General features: G+C 42.3%; 1 long non-coding RNA gene across 1 annotated transcript; it reads right to left on the reverse strand.

The window, feature by feature from the left end:
* Positions 1–419: 419 nt before the first annotated feature.
* On the reverse strand, positions 420–20998 carry LOC138764206 (uncharacterized). Its single transcript, XR_011358069.1, has 2 exons — positions 20582–20998; positions 420–627 (listed from the first exon to the last, which is right to left on the reverse strand). It is a non-coding gene; the product is annotated as an uncharacterized lncRNA (long non-coding RNA).
* Positions 20999–21131: the final 133 nt, after the last annotated feature.

Below are 21131 nucleotides of genomic sequence, written 5' to 3' on the forward strand. Positions count from 1 at the left end.
AGAATGGTATGATGCAAGCTTGTGTCATGCAAGAACCCATTTCTCAGTCTCCCTCAGTGCAATATTTTACTTTGGTTCCAGTAAGCTCCCCACTGGAGTAGATACTCAACGATCACCTAGACCACAGGAACACTTACTTTGTATTCAGTGACATCAGCTCAGTGTTCAAAACCATCATAACTGCAAAACTGACCAAACTAAATGATCTGAGACTCTGTTCATCCCTCTGCAATGGATCCTCAGCTTCTTAATTGGCAGTCCCAATCAGTGCAAAACAGCAACATTCCCTCTTCCAAGCTGACCATCAACAGGGGCACCTGAAGCTTAGTTCCCTAAACTACTCCTTGTACACTCATGATTGCATAGCCAATTTTAGTTCAACCCAATCTGCAAATTCACTGACAACTTCACTGCAGATGTCTGAATAGCTGGAAATGATGTTTATTGATGGAAATATAGAATCTGGTTGGATGGTGCCAGAATAATAATCTTGCTTTCAATGTCACTAAGATCAAGGATATTATTGTTGTATTCAGGAAGAGATGGAGGTGGAGAGGGTTAAAATCTTCAATTTCAGAAGAGTCTGTATTTCAGAAGATCTCCACTGCAGCTAGCACATCAAGGCAACTGTGAAGAAAGAATATCAACAGCTCTAATTCTAAGAAACTTGAGGAGATTTGGCATGTTTTTTTTTAACACACTGTGGAAATTATACTGACAAATTGCATCTCAGCCTGGTTTTGGAATTCAGCTGCCCAGGAACATAGAAGTCTGCAACTTACATCATGTAATGATGCAGATTGGATAAGGGACTTTGAAGTAGGGGAGCCATTAGGTAATAGTGACCACAATATGGTGAGTTTTAATTTGCAATTTGAAAGGGAGAAGGAAAGAAAGTTGGAAGTATCAGTATAACAGTTGAATAAAGGGGATTATGCAGCTCAACAAAATATAATGAAAGGATATCCTGGCTGGGAGAACTGTGGAACAAAAATGGCAGGTATTTCTGGGCATTTTTCAGAAGGTACAGGACCAGTTCATTCCAAAGAGGAAGAAAGTTTCTAAGACAAGCAAAGGGCAACCATGGCTGACAAAAGAAGTCAAGAACAATATCAAGACCAAGAAGAGGAAGTATGATATATGAAAGAGGTGTGGGAAGCTGGAGGATTGGGAAATCTTCTAAGAGCAACAGAAGATAAGTAAGAAAGCTATATAGGAGGAAAAAAATGAGGTACGAGAGTAAACTAGCCAATAATGTAAAAGGGGATAGTAAAAGCTTTTTTAGGTACGCAAAGAGAAAAAATTAGTTAGGACCAAAATTGGGCCCTTAAAAACAGAAACCGGCAAAACTATTACAGGAAGCAAAGAAATGGCTGATGAGTTTAACAGATACTTTGGTTGTGTCTTCACAGGGAAAATTCAAGTAAAGGTCAGATAAGGGGTAGAGGTCCTGCAGTATCAATTGATAGAAATTCCAACAGTAATGGAGGAATTGATGGAAATCCAGGTTCGGAAGCATGTGGTCTTGAGTTAATTGAATGGACTGAAGGTTGATAAGTCCCAAGGTCCTAATGGACTGCATCCCAGGGGGCTTAAGGAGGTTGCTCTTGAAATTGTGGATGCATTTGTCGACATTTTCTAATCTTCTATAGATTCAGGAGAGGTGCCTGTGGATTGGAGGGTTGACAAAAGGCAAAGGAGGAAAAACCCAACACCCAACCCCAACCAACCAATTTTCCCTTGCAACCGCTGCAATCGTGTCTGCCTGTCCCGCATCGGACTGGTCAGCCACAAACGAGCCTGCAGCTGACGTGGACTTTTTACCCCCTCCATAAATCTTCGTCCGCGAAGCCAAGCCAAAGAAAAGAAGAAGAAATGTTGTGCCACTTTTTCAAGAAGAGAGGGAGGGAGAAAATGGGCGATTACAGACCGGTTAGCCTGACGTCAGTGGTGGGGAAGATATTAGAGTCTATATTAAAAGAAGAAATAACAGAACATTTAGACAGAAATAATAGTATAATTACAAATCAGCATGGATTTCTGAAGGGAAAAATCATGCTTGACTAATCTGAAATTTTTCAAGGATGTGACGAGGATGGCGGACATGGGAGAGCCAGTGGATATGGTGTACTTGGACTTTCAGAAGGCTTTTAATAAGGTCCCTCCCGCACAGGAGATTAGTAGGGTTCTGGTAATAATAGAGAATTGGTTGACAGACAGGAAACAAAGAGTTGGGGTCAACTGGTCATTTTTGGGATGGCAGGATGTTGCAAGTGGGGTCCTGCAGGGCTCGGTACTGGGTCCTCAGTTGTTTATCATATATATTAATGATTTAGGTGAGGGGATTATAAATAACATTAGCAAATTTGCAGGTGACATGAAAAGAGATGGCAGTGTGAAGTGTTGGGAGGATGTCTGGAAGATGCAGGGGACCTTGGACAGGTTAGGTGAGTGGGCAGATGCATGGAAGATGCAGTTTAATGTGGATAAATATGAGGTTATGCACGTTGGTGGCAGGAACAGGAAGAAAGATTATTATTTTAATGGAATCTAGTTAGAGAATGGTGAACTGCAACGTGATTTAGGTGTACTTATACTTCGGTCACTAAAGCTAGCATGCAGGTTCAACAAGCTGTGAAAAAGGCAAATGGTATGTTGGCCTTCATAAAAAGGGAAATAGAGTATAAGAGTAAAGATGCCCTTCTGCAGTTGTACAGGGCCCTGGTGAGACCACAGCTGGAGCATTGTGTCCAGTTCTGGTCTTTTAATTTGAGGAAGGACATTCTCCCTATTGAGGGAGTGCAGTGTAAATTCACAAGGTTAGTTTCCAGAATGGCAGGATTGACAGGTTGGATAAACTGGGGTTATATACGTTGGAATTTAGAAGGATGAGGGAAGATATGATTGAGGTATACGTTTATTGAGGGATTGGACACGATAGAAACTGATTACATGTTCCCAATGTCGGGGGAGACTAGAACTAGAGGCCATAGTTTAAGAATACAGGGAAGGCCCTTTAGGACAGAGATGAGAAAAAAATGTTCTACCCAGAGAGTTGTTGGTCTGTGGAATGCTTTGGCGCAGAAGGTGATAGAGGAGGGTTCTCTGGATAAGTTCAAGAAGGAGCTAGATAAGGTTCTTGTAGACAGGGGAATTAAAGGTTATAGGGAGAAGGCAGGGACAGGGTACTGATAGTGGAAGATCAGCCATGATCTAAATGAATAGCGGTGCTGGCTTGATGGGCTGAATGGCTTACTCAAGTACCTATTGTCTAAAGGTCCATCAAAGGCTCCAACCTCTCATCTAGTGAATGCATCTATGCAAAGTGTTGCCTCAAACAGGCAGCCAATATCATAAAGGACCTGTTCATCTGCAACAAATAAGAATTTTGCTGTATATGTACACTGGGCAATATATGTGTCAGTAAAATTATTATCATTATTACCATTTTCAGAGATTCAGTAATGTAATGGGTATGTTATTTGGTTACTATTGCAGAGGTCTCATCTAATGATTTAAAGTTCAAATCCATCCAACTGCTTGGGAATTTTAATTCATGAATTAGGTGGAGGCAATAATGCTAATTATACAATTAAAACTTAATTGATTTATTAATGTCCTTTTGGAAAGGACATGGTGTGGTTGTTGTGCAACTGCTGATCTATAACATTGGTGGATGTTTAACTCGAGCAAGGCACTCAACTCAATTGTGAATAGCCATAATTAGACCTCAGAGCTTACCTAATTTTAACCTATGTACAAGGTTCATTCAAGACAAAGGCACACGCCATTCAATTGATCTTCAAGGAATGTATTCTGGATGAGGGGCATAGATATTTCAAGGACAGCTTGGTAACATGACCACTAATCGAATTAGTCAGATTCTATAGGAGGTGGCCGCCCAAGATGGTCAGGTTTTGGCAGGTGCTATGAGAACCAGTACAAGTGATAAATCTTCTTGAGTTTGTCTTTACAACTCTTCAAGGATGCATCTGCGTACAATAAAATTGGTAGGACTGAACACTCCATAGACAGTCTAGGGATCTTCACCTGGAGGACAGCTTCCATTGTATTATGTAACATTATCACCCAGGATAGATGTATCAGCTCAAATCCAAGGGCAATCAAGAGCATCAGATTTGAACAAAGTCATGAATTGCAACTTTACATATTCTTCACTCCATTGTAACCTTCAAGCTGGGGTCCAACACTAATCAATGAAGAACATGAAATATTTCAGGATCATATCCAATCCATTTTTTTTTAACGAGTGTTGCCAACGTTCGCCAACACTCTGTAAAACTATGGGAAGATAGTTTATCCTACTTTGTGGAAGGTTTACACCTTTTCCAGTAAGATGGTCAACTTCTTAACTCAGTAATGCTTCAGTAAAGTTGTGCACATATTTGGAGGTCTCCAATTTCTCGGTCACTCTAAACCTTTAACAATAAAAGGCTTCTGGCTATTGCTCTTATAAAGTTAGTTTGAGAAGGTCGATCCATTAAAGGTTTTGTACATTCACTGCTGTTAGTAGATGTTTTGAATGTTGAAAGACCTGGACAGAGTAGATAAAGCAAAGTTGTTTCCAATGATAGAGGAGTCAGGACAAGAGGGCACAACTTCAGGATTGAAGGGTGCCCGTTTAAAACAGAAATGCAGAGGAATTTCTTTCACCAGACAGTGGTGAATCTCTAGAATTTGCTGCCATGGGCAGCTATGTAGGCCAGGTCAATGGGTGCATTTAAGGAAAAAAATTGATATCAGAATAGTCAGGGTTATGGGAAGAAGACAGATGAGTGGGGCAGAGTGGGAGATTGGAAGAATGGATCAGCTCATGATGGGATGGTGGAATGGACTTGATGGACCAAATGGCCTACATCTGCTCCTATATCATTTGGTCTTGTGGTCTATGGTCTAATTTAACTCGATAATTGGGGCTTCTTTCACTGGGATCCAGTTAATCATTCATTATTATTATTACTCATGCATCTGAATAAAATGTCAAACAGATGGCATGGTTAGTGCAGTGGGGGCAGCACAGGTTTGAATCCGGCGCTGCCTGCAAGGAGTTTGTACATTCTCCCCATGTCTGCGTGGATTTCCTTTAGGTGCTCCGGTTTCTTTCCACCTTTCAAAAATGTACGAGGACTGTAGGTTAGTTGGGTGGCACGGTCTTGTGGGTCGGAAGGGCCTGTTATTGTGCTATTTTTCTAAAAAAAATCTGATGGCCAGTTAAATGGATTAGATATTATCAAATTAGAAGACTCTGTGACCACAAAAGTGATACCAGGATGGTTTATGTTGCTCCTGGCTGCAGGATCAAGCATGTCACTAAGCAGGTAGAGAACATTCTCAAGGGGGAGGTTGAACAGCCAGAGGTCATTGCACACATTGGTACAATTGACATAGAAACAGTAAGGATGAGGTCCTGCACAATGAGTATGGTTGGTTAGGTAAGCATTTAAGAAGCAGCCCCTGAAGAGCAGTGATCTCTGAATTACTCCCTGTGTCACAAGGTAGTGCGCTCAAAAATAAGATGGGGCAGATGAATTTGTGGCTGAGGAAGTGGTGCTGGGGTCAGGAATTCAGGTTTTTGGATCATTGGGATCTGTTCTGAGTATAAGAGTTGGGATGTTATGGTAAAGTTATACAAGACATTAGTGAGCCCAAATTTGGAGCATTGTGTACAGTTTTGGTCACCTAACTACAGGAAAGATATCAATCAATAATCTAGAGAGAGTGCAGAGAAGATTTACTAGGATGTTGGCTGGACTTCAGGAACTGAGTTTTAGGGAATGATTAAACAGATTAGGACTTTATTCCCTGGAATGTAGAAGAATGAGGGAATATTTGATAGCGGTATTTAAAATTTGAGGTGGATGGACAGAATAAATATAGGTAGGCTTTTTCCACTGAAGGTAGGTGAGATACAATCTAGAGGTCATGGGTTAATAGTGAAAAGGAAAAGTTTAGGGGGAACATGAGGAGAACTTCTTCACACATAGAGTGGTGGAAGTGTGAAGCAAGTTGCCAGCTGAAGTGGTGAATGCAGACTCAATTTTAACATTTAAGAAGAATTTAAACAGGTATATGAATGGGAGAGATATGGAAGGCTATGCTCTGGTGCAGGTCAGTGGGACGAGGAAGAAAAATGGTTCAGCACAGACTAGAAAAGCCAGAGGGGCCTGTTTCCATGCAGTAGTGTTTTATGGTTCTATGGTTCTATCCTAAGAGAGGGGCATGGCTGGCAGCTCAACATTCCAATATACAGGTGCTTCAGGAAAGATAGAGGAGGGGATAAAATTGGAGAGGATGTTATGTTGGTGGATAAGGAGGACATCACAGCAATAGCCAAAGGTAACATTACAGACAGGCCAGCTAGTGAAGCTATGAGTGGAGATGAGGAACAAGAAAGCCATGATCACCTTGTTGGGAGTGTACTACAGGCCCCCCCCCAAGTAGTCAACATGAATTAGAGGAACAAATTTTCCAGGAGGTTGCTGTCAGCTGTAGGTCAAATAAAGTTGTCATAGTAGGAGATTTTAACTTTCCAAAGATAGTAAAACCCTTGTATCTGACGCCTATGGGAATTAGTAAATGCCAGAGAAGTGAATCTTCCAGTTGCTTCAGACTGTGTTGCATAATGGAGAACTAATGGCGAAGTGCACCAGTTTTATTTTTTATCCATTTATTTTCCACAAATTTTTGCCAGTTGCTTGCGGCTGCCATATTCTGAGGGAGAAGACCCACGTGCACTTGGAAGAACAAAGAATGATTACAAGTAGTCAGCATGGTTTTGTAAGTGGGAGGACATGTCTCACAAATATGATAGAGCTTTAAGATGTTACCAAGAAGGATGACGAGGGCAGAATTGTACACATTGTATATATGGGTATCAGAAAGGCAAGGTTCTGAATGGTAGGCCGCTCTGGAACATTAGTTCATGAGGGATCCAGTGAGATAGCCAAATGGATAAAAAATTGACATCATGAAAGAAAGCAGAGTGATGGTGGAAGGTTGTTTTTTTGGATTGGAGGCCTGTAACTAGTCACGTACAACAGTGTTTGGTGCTGGGCCCATTGCTGTTCATCATCTATATCAATGAATTGGATGAAAAAGTACATGGCATGATCAGTAAATCTGTGGTTGACGCTAAAGTGTCTGGCATTATAAATACTGGACAGACAACTTCATTATCTCACTCCAGCAGTCCATTGTTCCTGCAAGATTCAAGACTGCCACTATTATCTCATGCTCAAGAAAGTGACCATAGCTGGATTAAATGACTACCATCCAGTGGCACTGATATCCACAATCATGAGTGCTTTGAATGACTGGTAATGGAGTGCATCAAAGTCCACCTACCAGTGAAAATGGACCATTCCAGTTTGCCTATCAGTCAAATCAATTCACAGATGATGCAATAGGCCTGACCTTCCACTCTGCCCTGACCCACCTAGAGACGATGGTTCATACGTCAAGCCTCATTGACTTCAACACAGTGACACCTCAGAGGCTGGTGGATAAACTGTCCTTGCTGGGCCTCAGTATTCCTCTCTGCAACTGGATCCTGGATTTCTTGATTGAAAGGTCACAGTCTGTCTGGGTTGGCACCAAAGCCTCAAGCTCCAACACATTGGCAGACCTCAGGGCTGCAACTGTCCATGCTGCTGACCCATGTCTGTACTGCTAGGTTCAGCTCCAACAGAATCATCGTTTGCAGATGATACAGCAGCAGTAACAATGATGAGTCAGCTTACACTGTACTATGGTGCAAGAGCAACATCTGAGTCTCAACATGGAAAAGATAAAGGAGATGATTGTGGTCTTCGGGGGGATTTAGGACCACTCACCACCACATATCAATGACTCTCGCATAGAAAGAGTGGGGAGCCCCATCAAGACACATACATCAGGATGCTCATTATCGACTACACTTCAGCATTCAACACCATCATCCTCTCCAAGCTCCAAGACCTGGGCCTCAATACCCCCCTGTGTAATTGGATCTTGGATTGACTAATGTCCAGACCACAAATGGATTGGCAAGAACAATCCACAATCTCCATCAGTACTGGAGCACTGCAGGTCTGCTCTGCTCACTTTACGCCAAGGACTGTGGCTCTGTACTATAACACCATCTACAAATATGCTAACAATACCATGTAGTGGGTTGTATTGAAAAGGGGTGGTCTGATGTTGGATTTAAGTTGGGTTCGGTGGGTTCATAGAGAATAAGTCCAGACACAAGCTGAAAAACAAGGAATAATCTTTATTGCACAGACAGGGAAATTGTAACAGGGAAGACACAAAACAACACTATACTAAAACTACATAGACATTCACATTGGATATAGTGATCTCCGATACCAGTGGCTGCCTTCTCTTTTTTTTGTTATACACCTACAGAAATATACAGTCACTAACACACTCTTACAAGACAGGGACTTCAACAGACACTCCTGATTCCCTGTACCAACAGGGGTTGGTTCAATTCTAAGTACTGTCACAAAATACTACAGTCCCACTCTAAATGTAGTGCACAACTTACCAATGACTTCTCCAGTAATGTCCACAGATCATGACCTGGAGTAGAACAGCATTCATAGTCAGGACCAAGGTGCAGAGAGAGTGTGCTGCACCACGTGGTTTGCTTTTAAAGGGCGGTAAGCTGGGGAGTCCAGCCCAGGTAATCCGTGAGTGATTTAAAAGGGCCAGTGGTCAGGTGTGCACTTATGGAAGGGCAGATTGGTAGGTGATACAACTTCTGTCTATATTCCAGACAGAGAGGCCACATTGACTCCACCATCCACACTACATGCAATGAGTCAGGATATAGGAGGGAGATTGAAAACTTGGCTAAATGGTGTTCTAACAACCTCACACTCAATGTAACCAAAATCAAAGAGCTGATTATGGAGAAAACCAGAAGTGTATGATCCAGTGATCATTGGGAGAATCAGAGATGGAGAGGGAGCAAATTTAAATTCCTGGGAGTCACTACCTTGGAGGACCTTTTCTGGACCCAACATATGGATATCATCATGAAGAAAACATGTCAGTGCCTCTACTTCCTCAGACATTTGCAGAGGTTTTGTATGATATTAGAAACCTTGGCAAACCTCTACAGATGTACAGTGGAAAGTGTACTGATGGCCTGGAATGGGGGTACTAATAACTCTGAGTGAAAAGCCCTACAAAAGATAATGGATATAGCCAAATACATTACAGGCAAAACACTCCCCATCTTCGAGAAAATCTACATGGAATGCTGCCATCAGAAAGCAGCAGCAATCATCAAGGATTCATGCCACCCAGGACATGCTCTACTCTTACTGCTACTACCAAGAAAAAGGCATAGTCACCACAAGATTCATACCACCAGGTTCGGGAACAATTGCTACTCCACCATCAGACTCCTAAACAGCAAATTCAATCAGAAACTTGTTAAAGGACTCTTTGCACATTATTTATTACAGAATTTTTTTTCTGTATTGAAAGTGAAATTGTTTACATTTCTTTCCTTGCATTTCTCTCTTCTGTATCCGTATCAGCATGGTTGAATAATGGTTAGCGGAAGGCCTTTACAGCTCCAGTGGTCGGGAGCAGGGTTTGAATCCTGCATTGTCTGTAAGGAGTTTATACATTCTCCCTGTGTCTGCATGGGTTTTCCCTGGGGGCTCTGGTTTCCCCCTATTGTTCGAAACATACCGGGGGTGCAGGTTAATTGGGAATAAGTTGGGCTGCATGGACTTGTGGGCTGAAATGGCCTGTTACTGTGCTGTATGTCTAAATTTTAAAAAAATTTTAAATCTGTTCTTGTGGAGTTTTTGTGGACTACCATTATGTAGAAATTCTGCCTGGCCCATAGGAAACAATCTCAGGGTTCAATTAATGTCATATATGTACTCTTGACATTAAATCTGAACTTTGAACATTGTTCCTTGGTGTCCATTTAAATGACAACCTATCCTGGACCCACAATGCCTCATCAGTCAGGAAGACACAGCAGTACCTACATTTCCTAAGGAGGTTGAGGAGAGCAAGGCTACCGGTCACCTTACTAATAACAATAAAGAGTGTCCTGGCTGGCTCCATCATAGTTGGTTCTGGTAGCTGCAAACATCAGATCTTAGGTCAGTACGGAGGGTGATTAAAACTGCAAAAAAATTCACGGGTCTCCCTTCCCTCTATCGATGATATCTACAGGGATCAGTACTTAAAGAGGGCTCAGAGAATCATTGAGGATCCTTACCAGCCAGCCTGCAGTATCTTTGAGACACTACCTTCAACATCAAAAGCAGGACTGGCAGGCTGGGAAACAGCTTTTTTCCCCCACAGGGGGTGAGGCTGTTGAACAATCCTGGAAACCCATAAATTATTTTTATAAATATCTATTTTGGATCACTATGTACATATGTCATCTGTGTATAGGAAGAACTGTGTGTCTGGACGTGTGCAGTATTATCTGGTTTTGTCGGGTTGTAAATGTGCATGTGCAATCAGAAGACAATAAACTTGAATATGAACAAGTGAAGACAAGTTGCCAAAGATTGTAGCAGGATCTTGATTTGCTTGGGCAACTGGGCAGATGAATGGTTGATGGATTTTAATTCAGAGAAATGTAAGGTGTTGCATCTTGGGAAGCCTAACATGGGTAGGACCTACACAGTGAAGTGTAGGAATTGGGCAGAGTTGTAGACCAGAAGGATTAAGGAGCACTGCTACACAGTGGCTTGAAAGAGGAGTCACAGATAGATAGGGTGGTCAAAAAGGCTTTTGTCATATTAGCTATCATCAGTCAGTACTGAGTACAGAAGTTGGGAGGTAATGTTCCACTTGTAAAAGTCATTGGTGAGGCCCCATTTGGAAGATTGTATTCACCATGATGCAGGAAAGACATCAAGCTGGAGAGGGTGTAGAGAACGTTTCTGATGATGTTGCCAGAACTCAGGGGCTTGCTTATAGGGAGAGGTTGAGCAAACTAGGCTTTACTCCTTGGGGTGCAGGGGGATGAGAGATGATCTCAGAGATATATACAAAATCTTAAGAGGAATAGATTGGATAAATTCAGAGAGCTCCTTTTCCTGGAGTAACCAGAGGGCATAGGTTTTAAGTTGAGGGGGGAAGAGATTTTACAGGAACCTGAGAGGTGCGTACAGGCTGTTGAGAAGATGGTTGAGGCAGGTACTATTGCAACATTTACAAGCAAATGGATATGGGCCAAATAAAGGCATGTGGGACTAGCGTAGGTGGGACATTTTGGTTAGTGGGAATAAGATATGTCAAAGGACCTGCTTCTATGCTCTTTGACTCTAAGCAAGGGCTTTTCTCTTCAGAGCAATGGGGAAAACTTAATAGAAATGTGTAAGATTATGAGAGGCAGAGATAGAGGGGGCAGCCAACACATTTCTCCCAGGGTAGCAATGGCCAATACCAGAGGACGTCCATTTAAGGTGACTGGAGGAAAGTTTAGGGGAGATGTCAAAGGTAAAAACTGACAGAGAGAGTGGTGGGTGGCTGGAATATATTGTAAGGGGACATATAAAAAGTTCTCAGATAGAGAAATGGATGTAAGAAAAATAGTGGTTTACGGGCTTTGAGTGAGGAAAAGATTAGTTTGATTGTTGAGTAGGTTTATATCTCTCGACGTAACATTATGGGTGAAAGATTTTATACTGCAGTACTGATCTATGTTCTAATGGCAGATTGGCTCCTGATGATTTCAGGACAAATTTCAACTTGACTTTCATGTTCTACATGAAATTACTTCTCTGAAGGGAAAACTCAGCCCAGCGCACTAACGCAAGTAAGAATCAGAAAATTACTGACCAGTATTCAGCAACGAGAGAAGAATATGTTGTCCCTACAGCCCCCAAAAGAACATGTATAAGAAATAAGAGGAGGTGAAATCATGGCTGATTTGATGATGGGCTCATTTCTACCGATCTGCCTTTCCCCCATATCCCTTAATTCCTCGACTATCTAGAAATCTATCCAACCTTGTCTGAAGTTTATTTGCTGAGGTCACCTCCACTGTTTCAATGGACAGATTCACCACCCTCTGGGAAAAGCAGTTCTCTTCATCTCCATCCTAAATCTACTATTCTGAATCTTGAGGCATTGTCCCACCTGTTCATCTCCACTTCTTCATTTCAATTTTTACTTTTGATAAAAGAGCAAGATCCTATCAAATGTGCCTTGTACAGACCTATTTCATTACTTAATATAGACATGAAGATGCTTTGTAGAGAACAAAAGAAAAACCATATGGAAGCTGTGAGTGAGCTGAATCAACCAACTGATTTTATTGGAACTCTCCAAGAGCTTATCGGCAAAACCATCATGATCTCTTGCGTTTCCACCCACCCCCCTCTCCACCACCACCACTACTGGGATCGATGTAATGTCAGCAAGTGCGAGCTTGCACCTCCATGACCCGAATTGTTTGCACGCTACATGACCACCGCCCCCCCCACCCCCCCAACTCCAGATGTATTCAGAGGGGCCAAGTACATAGTTCATAAACAGTTCATACATTTGGGAGGCTGACCTCTCTGCCACAGAGCTGAAACAGTTACTGGTTGGTTGAGGCCAAGATATGTTGGTTTGAGGTGGTTGACCATGAACATTTTCTGCCTACCTCCAGGGTCCAAAAGGCATGTAGTCCATTTGTGTAATAACACCTTGTATGGACCCACGTATGGGTGCTGTGCCTCTCCTTATGAAGATGTACTCACAGTCTTCTAGATCTTTAGGGACGTAGGATGGAGATGAACTGTGGCATGAGGTTGATACAGGGGGCAAGGTGCCCACCTTTTTGTGAAGTCATGTTAGTAGCACAATAGGTGTTTCCTCCTGGCTACGAGCCACTGGCACAAACTTTCCCAGGACTGTCAGCAGGGCCCCTTAGACAAGCTCAGCAGAGAACATAGCCAATCCTCCTTCAGCACTGTGCAGATGCCAAGGAGCACCCAAGGCAGCTTGTCCACCCAATTCTGATCCTTGCTTGTGTTAATGTGCTGGGCTAAGTCTCCCTTTGGAGAAGTAATTTCATGTAGAACATGAAAGTCAAGTTGAAATTTGTCCTGAAATCATCAGGGCTGTCTTCAAATGCCGATGGAACCTTTCCACCAGGCTGTTAGACTGTGGGTGGTAGGCTGTGGTGTGATGTAACTGGGTTCCTTGGAACTGTGCCAGTGCTGCCCATAGGCCCCCTGCCTTCTGATGTGATATTGGAAGGAAGGCCGAAATGACCTATCCAGTTGGCGATGAGAGCCCTGGCACAGGATGTTGTGGGAGTGTCCAAGAGCAGGACAGCTTCCGGACATCTATGGAACCTGTCCACTATCATTAACATGTACATAGTGCCTCTGGAAACCAGCAGCAACCTGACGATGTCCCATGGATGTGGTCAAGTCACCTGTGTGGCAGTGGGAAGGACTGTAAAGAAGGGCACTGCACCTTGGATGTCTGACAGCGCAGACAAGTTCTGGCCCAGTGGCCAATCTGTTTACGTAGGCCATGCCACGTGAACCTATCTGTGGCCTGTTGAGTTGTCGCCTAGATGGATGGGTGGGTCAACATGTAGCGTGTCAAAGACACGATGCCTCTATGCGACAGGAACCATGGACCTAGATCAGCCGGTGGATGTGTCACAGAGAGGTGTAGCTTCGGATGGCCCACAACCCACATCTTCCAGCTGTAGCCCTGATACTGCAGTGCAGTAGGCTGGTATCTCGCCATCCTGCCACTGGGCCACTGTGAATGCTGTATAGTCAATTCTAAGGGATAGAGAGTGCATAGACAGGACATACATATGGGACAGAGCATCAGCCGCGAGGTTGTTCTTGTCATAAATGTGCTTGATAGTCATCGTGTACTCTGGATATAAGAGAGGTGATGCTGCCACCTTCTTGACTATAGGTCCGCCACCTTGGTGAAGGCAAAAGTGAGGGGCTTATGATCGGCAAAGACCGTGAAATTCTGACCTTTGAGGAAATGGTGTATGGCAAGGTAGAGAACTAGCAACTCCCTATTGAATGCACTATACTTCGACTCCAGGGGTCTCAGGTGTGTCCGACGAAAACGAGCAGTCTCCATTGTCTATCAATCAGCTGCTCTAGGATGCCACTGATGGCCATGTTGGATGCGTTGACTTTGAGGGCAGTGGGCACATCAACGCACGGATGACTAGAAGAATGGCATTGGCCAGAGCATCTTTGGTCTGGTCAAAAGCTGCCTTAGACTCCGCATCCCAGCTGACTTCTTTGGTCTGACCAGACAGCAGCTTGAAAAGAGATTGCATGATCCTGGCAGCTGATGACAGGAACCGATGGTAGAAGTTGACCTCCCAATGAACTCCTGCAAACCTTTGCCAGTACTTGGCTTGGCAAACTTACAAACGGCCTCAAAATTTGACGGAAGAGGGACCACCCCGTGTCAATCGATGGAAATCAATGGTTGTCAGGCCAAACTGACATTTCGCTGGGTTGATGGCTAGGCCGTAGTCACTCAGTCGCTGGCAGAGCAGATATAGGTGTGTTAGGTGCTCCTGTCATGAATGATTGGCAGTGATGATGTCGTCTAGGTAGATATCCAGGCCTCGCCCCACCGAGTCTATGAGTCTCTGCAAAGTCTGTGCTGCGGTTTTGAGGCCGAATAGTGCGCGGAGGAACTTCAAAAACCTGAAAGGAGTGATGAGGGCTGATTTGGGGACGTCACAACAATGTATGGGCATCAATTTTTGAGAAGATCATCACTCCATGTAGATTGGCCATGAAGTCTTGGATGTAGGGAACTGGGTACCAGTCAGCTGCCATGGCATAATTGAACTGGCAGTAGTCCCCACGAGGTCTCCATCCCCCAGATGACTTTGGCACCTTGTGTAGAGGAGAAGCCCATGGGCCGTCCAAGTGCTGAATGATTCCCATCTCCTCCATCTTCCTGAATTCTTCCTGCAGCTTGTCGGGAGGAAGCCTGCATGCCCGAGTGTGTAGCGGTTGTCCCTGCTTTGGGATGTACTGCTGGATGCCATGTTTCGGGACTGCGGCATTATAATGGCTGGGAATCCTGCCAGGATTCTGGCAAACTCATTGCCTGATAAGGTTACTGAGTCAAGGATGGGGGCCGGGAACTTTGCTTCTTGAAGGGTGAAGGCCTTCAAGATTCATCTGGAAGTCTCCTGGTCGAGTTAACTGACCAATTAGTAATATCCTGTGGAGTCTGCGGTGATCTGCCTGACCTGAAACTAGGCCTCAGCATGTTTGAACCAGACTAGCGGCTGTGAGGACATAAAGGTTGGCAGCTTCAGCGAGACTACATTCTGTGTGCTCATGTCATTCATTGTGGGGTCCAAAATGGCATTAGGGTCACCACTGTGCTTGGTGTGCAGTGCAACGAATGAATTAAAAACCACATGGAAGCTGTGAGTGAGATGAACCAACCAACTGTTTTTACTGGAACTCTCTGAGAGGTTTTCAGCATGACCCCCATTATTCTTTGCAGCCCCCCCCCCCCCCACCTCCTACCATTGTGACATCAGCAAGTGTAAACCTGCACCTCTGTGATCCAGTTCACTAGTGGATCAGTGCAGCCTGCTAAAAAATCATCTAAAATTTTGGCCCATAGATTAGAAAATATTTTACCAGATCAGATAGGTTTTATTAAAAATCATTATTCTTATTACAATATACATCAATTTTTGAACTTTTTGTATTTACCCTCTACTTCAGCTCTTGAATGTGTACTTTCAATAGATGCCGAGAAGGCTTTTGATCAGGTGAAATGGGACTATCTTTTTGCTACTTGTTTGGCCCAGATTTTACTAAATGGGTTAAATTACTATATTTATGATCGATGGCCACAATTTGTACTAACTCAAAACAGTCAAATTTTTTTAGGCTTCATCAGGGAACTTGGCAAGATTTCCCTTTAAGCCTGTTGCTTTTTGATTTAATATTTAACCTCTTGTTATAGCTTTACAGGAGTGTAGAGATTTTTCAGCATCAATTAGGAATGGTGTTGAATGTAAAGTCTCTTTATATGCAGATAATCTTTTGCTTTTCATTTCAAACCCAGAGGTTTCTATACCAAACATATTCACTCTATTTACCCATATGGGCCAGTTCACTCGATAAGAGTGAATTATTACCCATAAAGGGGTTGGCTTTAAGATATTCTAATTTCCCTTTTAAGTCAGTTTAGGTATCCTGGAATTACAATCACAAGAGTTATAAGAATTTTATTGAAGGAAAATATTTTTGCAAAGTTCTATTACCAGGATTGCCACGCTTGTCCATTACTATAATTAGAATGAATATCTTTTCCAGACTATACCAATTTTTATCCTTAAATCTTTTTTTGACTCATTGGACTCATTTATTTCCATTTATAAATGGGAAGGAAATCAACCTCTTTTAAATAAAGTGCATCTTCAAGAAAGAAAAAAAAGAGTGGAGGTCTGAAACTTCCAAATTTCAGGTTCCACTTTGGGGGGGGGGGGGGGTGGTGGTGGTGGTGGTTCAATATATGTAATTTGCTTCTTTTATTTAAATTTGATAAATTAGTTGACTGTCCTTCTTGGGCAGAAATGGAACAGATTTTTTCTAAAAAAACATCTATGTTGGCAGTCCTAGGGTATTTCTTACCTATTTTTTCTTTTGATAAATTAACCAGTAGTCTGATAATGAGACATAGATTGAGAATATGGGCACAATTTAGAATTTATTTTTTGAATCCATAGTTTTTCTCTGGCCAAAATTTTAAAAATTAGTTAGAACCTATTATAACTAAACCTATTATAACTAAACATCTTTTTTTTAACCTTCTTTATCAGATGCAGGTTTCAGAGAGTGGTGTAGACTGAGAATTAATAATTTTAAAGTTCTTTTTATTCAGCATTATTTTGCTTCTTTTGAACAATTGAGGGCAAAATTTAAATTACCCAATAGTCATTATTTTTTCAAATATCTACAAGTCAGACATTTTGTTCAGTCCACGCTTTCTGATTTTCCACAGGTTTCTGAAACAAATTTTCTTGATTTACTTTTTGACTTTCAATTTTCTCATAGAGGTTCAATATCAATTATTTATAGTCATTTGATGGATTTGAGAACATTTTCTCTAGTTAAGATCAAGAGTGATTGGCAGCATGACACAGATTTGTACCATCCAGATGAGGACTGGGATATTGCTCTAAATATGATTAATGAATCCACAGTTTGTGCACAATGTTGTTTGTTGTAATTTAAGGTTGAACACAGAAAGTTTTCTCGGTTCTATTCTGAAATTGATCCATTATGTGATAAATATAACATTTTTGAGGCTTCTTTGATACATATAATTTGGATTTGCCCTAGTTTAGAAATTTATTGAAAAAATTACATTCAAACTTAATCAATCATTTTTAGGGTCAAGTTAGAACCGTGCCCCGTAATTGCTCTGTTTGGTTTCTCTCAAGAAGAGGGAATATTATTGACTTCATCTCAGAAGTGAATTTTAGCTTTTACCTCCTTGATAGTTCGACCGGCAATTCTGATGATTGGAAAGGAAGTTTATAAAAAATCAGACATAATGTTAAAGATATAAAGGGCCCATTTATAAAATATTAGCATAATTTAACAAATGAGGGTGTTTGGATGCCTCCTGAACAGAGCTGTCTGGTCCTTCGTTCCTATTTTTCTTAGATATGGAAGTTTGACTTGTTTAGAGGAGGATTTTGATTGTGGGGGGGGGGGGGGAGTCCTCTTTTTCCTTTTTTTATATTTTTGATGTAGCAGGTTTGATTTAAAGGGTACACACATTCTATATTATGTATAATCAAGGTTTTTTATGAAATGTTCAAATTTTTGTCCTTCCTTATACTCCTAGCAAATCTAATAGATCTATATGTGTGTATTTTTTTTAATTGAACTCAAAGAAAAGAAATAAGATTACTGAACAGCATTCACCAACTAGGTATGTTGTCCCTACAACCCCCAAAAGAACATATATAAGAATTAAGAGGCAGGTGTAGGCCATTCGGCCCACTATTCAATGAGATCATTGCTGATCTGATGATAGGCTCATCTCCTCCTTCCTGCCTTTTCCCCACATCCCTTAATTCCCATTCTATGTAAAAATTTATCCAACCTTGTCTTAAATACATTTGCTGAAGTATCCTCCACTGCTTCAATGGGCAGCGAATTCCACAGATTCATCACCTTCTGGGGAAAAGCAGTTCCTCCTCATCTCCATCCTAAATCTACTATTCTGAATCTTGAGGCTATGTCCCATCTCTTCATCTCCACTTCCTAGTTTCAATTCAAGGAGACCTGTGTAGCTCCCAAGCTAGTCATTTTGTGACTATAATTAATTCCAAATACTGTGTGTATAATTATCTGTAAAGGTGCTGCAGAGGGGGTGGGGTGGGGGTGGGGGAAAGAAGAAATTTGCCTGGATGTTGCCTGGAATGGAATAGGAGAGACTTGCTGCGGAAAAGCCTAGGAGGGATGGGAAATCGATTTGAATGAGTCAAAGTTATGAAGGCCATGGATAGAATAGACATTAAGAATTTTTCTCCATATCAGAAGGGTTATTTAACTAAAGAGGAAAGAGATTAGGAGGGGTCTTGAGATTGTTGTTTTTGATCCAGAGAGTGGTTGAAATCCAGAGCTGCCTGAGATAGGTATTGCAGCAAACTTCACAAAGTCTTAGCTGAGAAATTGAAACATGTCACAAGGGCTACAGGCAAAGTGAGCGAATAGGGGGCTGGTGTGCTTGTGGCCTGCACTGACACAGTGGGGCACAGATGCTGTTCTCATTCTCGACGCAGTGTCCATCAGTATAGTTATTGTCAAAGAGCATCAGATAGTAAGATACAACCATTAATCGCCTAGGTCCACATATTCTTCCATGAAAGCAATTTGGGTCACCAAATTACAGGAAGGTGATAAACAAAATCGAGAGAGTGCAGAGAAGGTTCACGAGAATGTTGACAGGATGTCAGGGTTTGAGTGACAGAGAAAGGTTGAGCAGCCTGGGGCTTTTTTCTCTGGACCGTAGAAGATTGAGGGGGGATTTGATGGAGGTGTTCAAGATTTTAAAAGGGACAGAGAGAGTCAACGTGGATAGGCTTTTTTAAATTAAGAGTGGGGGATATTCAAACCAGAGGCCATGGTTTGAGATTACAGGGGGAAAATTATGAGGGGAAATTTCTTCATGCAAAGGATGGTTGGGATGTGGAATAAGCTCCCAGCAGAGGTGGTTGAAGCAAGGACTTTATTTACATTTAAGGAAAGACTGGATAATTACATGGAGGGGAGAGGATTGGAGGGGAAGAGGAGGGTGGGGATTTGTTCCAGCATGGACTAGTAGGGCCAAACTGGCCTGTTCTGTGCTGTATATGATGATATGGTGATGATATGTGATATGAAAGAGCAGGGAGACACGTTTCATATCACTACAAGCTGCATTTAGGACATTGAAAGCGAAAAAAAAATCAAATGTTGAACTGCAACCCTTGAACAGAGTGGTGAACTAGGTTTGCTCGTGTTTTTGACATTATAATTGCATTTCAAACAAAAAAAAAGTTAACAATGAGCGAGCACCTTTAAGTGCTGTCCACAAAAGCGCTGGAAAATTTCCGCAGTAAGTAAAAGGTAGTGGATGTTTCGGGCCTGAACCCTTCCTCAGAAGTTCCGAACCATTTCCTGGGGAAGCTGCATGACCTGTCGAGTTTTTTTTTGTAACTGGATAAAACCCTAGATTCTGCATATTTTTCTGGTTGAGCCCGTTTAAATGCCGTGAAACGCAGCTTTCGTGGGATTTGAATAATGATGGGTTAAAATTAAATGGGCAACCACATTAATCAAGGAAACAAGTTCATTTGGCGAAGGATCCGGCGACCCTTTCTGGTTGCTTTGCCTGGCAGAATCTTATTTCATTCCCGAATCATTTTAGTTTAATGGCCGGAGATCATTATATTTTAGTTTAATGGAGATCATTATATTTTCTGTAAAGGATGTGATTGCGCTGGAGAGGGGGAAGATTTGCCTGGGATGGAGTGGAAAGCCCAGGAGGGGTGGGAAATCTGTTTGAGGGAGACAAAATTATTCAGGCCATGGATAGACACTGAGATGTTCTCTTCATATCTGGCGTGGTATCTAACTCGGGAGGGGTTGAAATCTGTTGTAGGAGGTGGGCATTATCATTTATCATATCCTCTTCCGCGGCCGAGGTCTTCAAATCTTCATGTTTCCAGAGGCATTGTCTGGTCTAGGGATCCTCGAAATGCAGTGAACGGGGCCGATCTGCATCCTGTAAAACGATCTAACTTTCAGAATCATTGAAAAGTGGGTCGATTTACTTTGAGTAAAGAACAAAGAACAAAGAGCAAAGAAGGCGCTCCCTCAAGCCGGGAGGGGGCTGCGTAAACACACGCGTCTCCTGGAAATTGGAACACCCGCGAAAAGGAAAAAGAAAACAACGTTTCAGTGATCATTGCCGATTAACAGTGGCAATAGGCATTTATTTTTTTGTCTTTTGGATACTTATGTATTTATAAATAGAGACGGTAATAACAATACAATAAATAACCTACCGACAAGCTAGAAGTGGAAGAATGAAACCGAGCTCTTCCGTTCTTTTGCGCTTCGGATTCGGGAACTGCCCCGCCAAGAATGCAGTGGGGATATGAACGCGGCTCAGGTCATCGCACCCCCCCCCCCCACCTCTCCATCAATTCCATCTGTACCTCCCGCTGCCGGGATAAAGCAGCCTCTCAATATAATAAAATCATCCCACCTCGGCCTCGCTCTCTTTTCCGACCTCCCGCCGGGTAGATTTGCAAATGTGAGATTACGCGCCAGCAGATTCAAGACAGTTTCTCTCCCGCAGTGTCAGGACGACTGAATCAACCCCCAAAAAAAGTTTTTAAAAGTGTTGCCATTGCTTTGTCCCATCTGATCTGTCTCTGTCACTCTACATTTCCTGACCCTCTTACCTGTTGTACTCTGTCTGAAATGTTAGCTGGACAAATGTTATCTCTGCATCTTGGTGCATGTCACAATAAACCTGAACCTGATTTTCTTTCATTATAATATACATATAAAAATCTTTCCCATCGCCAAAGTTAAAACAAAAATGAAGAT

Source organism: Narcine bancroftii, chromosome 1 (assembly GCF_036971445.1).
Source record: "Narcine bancroftii isolate sNarBan1 chromosome 1, sNarBan1.hap1, whole genome shotgun sequence".
NCBI classification, from domain to species: domain Eukaryota; kingdom Metazoa; phylum Chordata; class Chondrichthyes; order Torpediniformes; family Narcinidae; genus Narcine; species Narcine bancroftii.